Source organism: Apium graveolens, chromosome 10 (genome assembly GCF_009905375.1).
Source record: "Apium graveolens cultivar Ventura chromosome 10, ASM990537v1, whole genome shotgun sequence".
Taxonomy (NCBI): domain Eukaryota; kingdom Viridiplantae; phylum Streptophyta; class Magnoliopsida; order Apiales; family Apiaceae; genus Apium; species Apium graveolens.
Window position 1 is genome coordinate 112,747,426 of NC_133656.1, and position 7,207 is coordinate 112,754,632.

General features: G+C 36.3%; 1 non-coding gene across 1 annotated transcript; it reads left to right on the forward strand.

Moving 5' to 3' along the window:
• Nucleotides 1-2,469: 2,469 nt before the first annotated feature.
• Nucleotides 2,470-2,576, forward strand: LOC141694023 (small nucleolar RNA R71). Its single transcript, XR_012563356.1, has one exon. It is a non-coding gene; the product is annotated as a small nucleolar RNA R71 (small nucleolar RNA).
• Nucleotides 2,577-7,207: the final 4,631 nt, after the last annotated feature.

The window sequence follows — 7,207 nt, forward strand, 5'->3', positions numbered from 1 at the left end:
GAAGGCAAAAGTACCAAAAGGACAAGTGAAGGTAGTCTTTTCTTGGTCTTCTAGAGCAATGCAAATCTGATTATAACTCAAATAACCATCCAGAAGACAGTAGTACTCATGCTCAGCCAACCTGTCAAGCTTCTAATCAATGAAAGGAAGAGGGAAGTGGTCTTTTCTCGTGGCTTGTTCAGCTTTCTGTAATCCATGCAAACTCTCCACCCCGTGACTGTTTGACTAGGAATAATCTTATTCTTTTCATTAGCAACCACGGTGATGCCTCCTTTCTTTGGCACACACTGAACTGGGCTCACCCAAGAACTGTCAGAAATGGGATAAATGATGCTTGCATCTAGCCACTTGATAATTTCCTTCTTCATAACCTCTTTCATGATCAGATTTAGCCTTCTCTATTGCTCAACAGTAGGCTCGCTTCCTTCCTCTAGCATAATTTTGTGCATGCAATAAGAAGGGTTAATTCCCTTGATATATGCTATAGTCCATCCGATTGCCGATTTGAACTCTCTAAGAATTCTCAAGAGCTTTTCCTAATCACTACCTGAAAGGTCAGATGCAATAATAAGAGGAAAAGTAGATGCATCACCTAAAAACGCATACCTCAAATGTTTAGGCAAATGTTTAAGCTCAAGTGTAGGAGCTTCCACAATAGATGGCTTGAGACGCTTTGGAGAATTTTTCAGCTCTTCCAATCCAAGAGATTCAAAAGGCATTTCCAGTCTTCGCTTCCAAGGAGAAGCATTCAAATACAGTAGCTGCTCATCACTTTCATCATCTTCACTATCTAAATCCCCCATTAAGGCTTCCTATAAGGCATCAGACTTTAGCATTTGATCAAGCTCTGAAGTAATTACAAATTCGACCAATTCCACCTTAAAGCACTCATCTTCATCATTAGGGAATTTCATTGCATTAAAAACATTGAAGGCCACATCTTGATCCTAAACTCGCATAGTGAGCTCACCTTTCTACACATCAATCAAGGTTCGGCCAGTTGCCAAGAAAGGTCTTTCCAAGATTATGGGAATCTTCTTATCCTCCTCTAAATCAAGAATTATAAAATCAGCAGGAAAAATGGGTTTGTCCACTTTGACCAAAATATCCTCCACAATGCCTCGTGGATATGTAATAGAATGATCGGCCAACTGCAAGGACATATAAGTAGGATTTAGATAAGGTAAACCCAATTTCTTGAAGATAGATAAAGGCATCAAATTGATGCTAGCTCTCAAATCACATAAACACTTGTCGAACGACAATTTTCCAATGGTGTAATGAATAGTGAAGCTTCCAGGATCCTTAAGCTTCGGAGGCAACTTCTGTTATAGCACAACACTGCGCTCCTCCATGAGAGCAACGATCTCTAAGTCATCGAGCTTCACTTTCTGAGAGAGAATACCTTTCATGAACTTCGCATAACTAGGCATCTATTCAAGAGCTTCAACGAAAGGTACACTGATATGAAGTTTCATGAAAATTTCCAAGAACTTAGAAAATTGCTTATCCAGCTTTTACTTCTGCAGCCTCTTAGGAAAAGGAGGTGGAGGATAGACCTGTTTTCCCCCTGTATTACCCTCAGGAGGAGTATCAACCACAACTTTCTTCCTTGATTCCACCTCTGCTTCCTTCTTCACATCTTCTTTAGCCACAACTTCAGATTTTGGAACTTGAGATTTTTTGGGGTTTCCAACCTTTCCAGACCTCAATGTAATTGTCTCAACCTGTTCTTTTGCTTCCCTCTTGCCTGGAACTTCTGTGTCACTAGGGAGTGTACCAGGTTGATGATTCAATAAAGCATTGACAATCTGTCCAACTTGATTCTTCAGAGTCTTGATAGAGACTACTTGGCTCTTGCACATGAGCCTCAACTCCTCCAATTCAGATTTTTCATTAGATTATGGTAGCTTCTGAAGTTGGAGTTGTTGCCTTGGTGCATATTGCGGTTGTTGAAAACCAGGAAGGTTATATTGCTTTGCTGCATATGGCTGATAAGGCTGTTGCACCGCATTCTGATTGTTGCTCCAGCTGAAGTTAGGATGATTACAGTTGTTGGGATGATAAGTGGCTGGAGCTGGTTGCTGCGATCTCTAAAAGTTGCTTTTAAACTGAGCTGATTCACTAGAAATAGCACAATGCTCAGTCTCGTGCGCCCCCGCACAAAGCTCACAAACACTTGTGATCTGATTAACTCCATAATTAGCCAAAGAATCCACCTTCATCATCAAAGCCTGAAGCTGAACAACTATGAAATTAGCTGTATCCACTTTCAGGACTCCTGCTACCTTGCCTTGAGGCATTCTCTGAGTTGGATTCTGGTATTCATTAGCAGCCATCAGTTTTATCAACTCATAAGCTTCATCGTAGCTCTTAGCCCATAAGGCTTCACCTGATGCTGCATCGAGCATGGGTCTAGATTATGTTCCCAAACCATTATAGAAGTAATTCATGATCATCCAATCAGGCATGCCATAATGAGGACACTTCCTAAGCATCTGCTTGTAATGATCCCAAGCCTCACACAAAGATTCTCCAGATTGCCGCGCGAACTGAGTAAGAGCATTCCTGATTGCAGCTGTCTTCGTCATAAGGAAGAATTTAGTGAGAAAATTCTGAGCAAGATCCTCCCATTTGGTGATAGAACCTGCTGGTAGAGAATGTAACCAACACTTAGCTTTATCCCACAGAGAGAATGGGAAAAGCTAGATTGAATATCATTGATCTTAGGCTGAGAATAGTCCATCAAAGCCTTCAGATTCGTTGTTTGATCTCCCATTGCAACGAGTACTTCTTCTTCAACTTTCTCAACTTCTATTTCAAACTCTTCCTCCGCTTGATCCAGTATTCTCTTGCGAGATCGAGAACGCGTTAGCATAAACGTCCTCTAGAGTACCTGAAATACAACAAGTACCCAAGTAAGTAAGATATCCGAGTCAGTGAACTTTAACGACCACTGATGACAAACACATAAACTAAAAATTAACACCGAATCCCCGGCAGCGGCGCCAAAAACTTGTTAGGACCAAAACACGTGCTAAAATTACACGCAAATATACACGTTGGCAAGTAATATAGAATTCTTTCTAGTTCGTTCCCACAAAGACTCTTTTGGTTAACTTAAGATTTATGCACTTATGCAACAATGATATGGCTATTGTTCAATGCTAAGACGAATAACAAATTGATATAATTTATAACTAAGAATTAACTAACATACAATTAACTAAGAGATTAAAAGGGTTAAATTACTTATATGAGACAAACATGGGATTCTAACTTCATTAAATACTTCATTTAAAGTCATTGTTCTTAACCTTAGCATGCAATGGTGATGACGACTAATCAGATAACACGAAACTAGTAATCGCCAACTTTCGTTGCACGAATACCCTACTACCAGACATCCACAAAAGAGATAGAAGCTGAATAGACACCAAGTATGTTGAGACCCTATATGTCTATAGAATTTGACAACATAAAGGTTTAACGAACGAGTTATCTATCATGATTATAAAGGGCAAGTAAGATGGTTAAAATTACCTACGAATCATGTATAACAAATACATGAACCTATGCTAGCATGGAAAGTTCTAAATCTCTATATTCATTGTCACTTCAATAGAGATTAAAATGCTATCTTATATGTTCGCGACGCACATAAGACGAATAAGCACAAACAATACTAGGATATCATACAATCACCATACACTAAGATATCAAAACAAATTAACTAAATAAATCCATAATAAATCCTTTAGAACCCCACGATAACGATTAGTTCATAATCGAACTCATCGCCACCATGGGTTCCAATAAAAACATGGTATAATAAACTAGGTCTTTATAAAACTGAATAATAAACAAGAGTACGATCACAAGAGTATAAGGTTCAACAAATAAGAAAACTAGCATCCAAGATTATAACTTAAACAAAGAATCACAAGAATAAACTAGATCCTCTTCGCCTTAGTTGAATTGTGTTATATGGTCTTCTTACATATTCTCCTTGCTCCTTATTGTGTCTCTCCTATGTATCACGTCTTTTAAAACGTCTTATTTAGGCTTTATATAGACTGTAGAATCATCCTGGGCCTCCAACAGTCAAAATCATACAAGAATCAGGAAACTGCAGAATCGACCTAGCGCTGTCGTGCGCTATCCCAGCGCGGGCGTGCTATACTTCTGTCCAACCGGCGTGGGCGTGTGCTGACACAGCGGGCACACTAAGCTTCTGGAATAAATTCTTACTTCTGTTTTATTGGCTGGTTTTTTATGGTGATCAACAAGCAATCATCCGAGACACCTTCCTAACACCAATTTAGCACCAAAATAATGTTAAATCTCCTCCTTCTTTCATCTATGCCCTGAAATGCAAAACACTACAAAAACATATCAAAAACATAAATAACTTGAGTACAAAACACCAATTCAAGCCTTTATGAAGCGTTCTAAGTGGATATAAATGCCATTTAACAGCTGTATGGTTGATAGTAAGGGAAGAAAGAAGTGCAAAAGAAAAGGCTGAAAGAGAGGAGTGGGAAAGAAAGTATATTGATGAGATATAAATGTTTATGCAAAAATCTAAAGAACTTAAGGCACAGGGAATGAGCAAAATTACCAAGGATGGATATTTTCTGAACATCAAGGCTGACAGATTCTCAAGAATTAGAGTTGGTTACTTGAACAATTATTCATTAGATGTATGGCTCAAGCTAGTAGAAGCTCTAAGAGGGACACCAATCATGGAGGAACTGGAAGTACTTGTAGAGTTAAAGGACCTCATTAGAAAAGAAACAGGCTATGACAAATTTGTATGATGAATGTATCTTCAAACTCAAAGTTATCACCCGATGTATAAAACTTGTCTTTCTGTCAATTTTTTATGTAATGTTTTATTGTACATTGTAACTTGGGGTTAGTCTTGTTATCAGGCATGAATTTATGATAAGCAATCTTCTCATAAATTAGGGGAAATTGTTGTGCAAGACATGCTCGTACTATAACAAGACTAAATCAAATTGACAGCCCTAAGAATTAGTTTTATGATAATCTTAATTTGTATTATGTATTGTATTTCTTGAGTCTGTAAAAATTTCAAAGATTAGACTAGAGTATTTTTCTGTAAACAGTCTCAAGCCTAAGAATAAACTCTGGAAGAAGATCATGCCTCAAAGAAATTATGAAGAAGATTGGAGTTGAATAAATCTGTTTTGGGAAAAATATTTTAAGTCAAGATATATACATGTCATAGATCAAGTCATATAGAGAAGTCATTCAAGAACTCCAGAATGACACATCGAGAAGTCAAGAATAACTTATCGAGAAGTCTCAGAGATATCGACAAGCCAAATGAAGATTTGAAGATTAGAGATATCCACAACTCATTTCTGCATTCGACAACTCAGAGATATCGACAAGCCAAAATGAAGATATGAAGATTGGAGATATCAACAAGTCAATTTTCTCAATAGAGATCTCAGAGATATCGACAAGTCAAAATGCCTATAGAGATTTCAGAGATATCAACAAGTCAATTCTACATGCAGAGATTTGGAGACCTCGACAAGTCAAGTTCACATTCGAGAACTTAGAGACCTCGTCAAGTCAAGTTCACATTCAAGAACTCAGAGACCTCGACAAGTCAGGAAACTTTTCGATAACTAAGAGATATCGATGAGCCATTATACTTATCGAGATGTCAGTTCTCTATAGTTCAAACTGGAGATCTCGGTATGAAGCTCAATTACCGAATGCAGATAAGTTTAATATTTAAGATTATTAATCAACAAACGATCTAATCACTTAGATTGAAAAGTCTACAAAAGCAGCTTGAAGAGTGCAAGATCAAAGGGCAGGATTAACTGACAAAGGAAAGTAACAGATTCACAGGATTTGCAAAGATACACTAGGAGAGAAATGAAAAGCCTTAGAGATAACTTAAAGTAGGGTTTAGTACATTCTATAGCATACTATGTAAACCTATGTTTACTAATCTATAAAGTAAACACTGGTCCTTTGCTTTTATTTGTATCAAACATATCTAGAATTTCTTGTAACTCTCTCAAGGAAGAAGCTGAGTTCTTTACTTACAAAGAACCCAGAATTTGTAGCAAAACACTAGCTTGATTTTAATACGAAATTAAGTGAGTTTTGAAATATTGTGTGGACTGTTTTAATTTCAGTTAACATAATATTGCTGTATTTTAATCTGCTTTGTTCACCAAGCAATAAACATTAAAAAAACCTTAAAAATAACCAAAACACATTCACCCCATGTGTTGTATTCATTACCTAACAACTTTTCCAATCTTCGCTGAGACATGGTAATACTCTTATTTTTCAAAATTGATAAAAATATATCCTTCATTGTCTTTCCCTGTAATGTATCAAAATTGGTTCTTTCATTTGAATATATTTAAATTTTAAATTTGTTTCATGTCACTTATATATGTAATTATTTTGAAGTTAGAACATATATTCCATCTCAAAATTTTTCTGTATTTTTTTGCTTTTAATTATAATACCTACATTTCTTATAGAAGGATTGTCGCAAAGAAAAGGTAATTTAAATAGAAGAAGCATTATCTTGGATCTTGCACCATGAATTTGATATATAAATGGATGTTTAAGCATGATTGAAATATTAGTCTCTACTGCTATATGTGAATTTTTTTGTGCACTCATTGATGTCATGGGTGAACCGAGGCAGCTGATATTAGGAGTCGTTGAACAACAGTTTATATGTAAAAGATCCTACACAAGGTTGTCAATGGAAATAACAACTTATGTAGACACCTGTTTATAAATTGGCTAGATGGTATGTTTGTTGAGTTTTGATTCCTTTTTATAGATTAATTATACAAATGTTTCATTTAAAATATGCAAATTTACATGTTGATTTACATCCTAAATGCAGACAAGCTTTGTGTTTGGACTCCTTTTTTCCTTTTTTTTGCTTGCATTATTATTTGTAAATTTATCGGGATTGTTTATAAATTATTTGGAAAGTTGGTTGTTGTTCTTTTCATTGAAGAGGGCCTCGATGTATGTCCTCTTGTATAGGATAACCTACTTGATCTTTCTGTGTTCTTTAAAACTTCTTATGCCATGCAGTTTCTATCAATTTTAGGGACTGGTGAATGAATTTTATCTTTCTGATGGTAAAGATTCCTTTATAGAGAAGTATCGGTTCACATGGATGTAT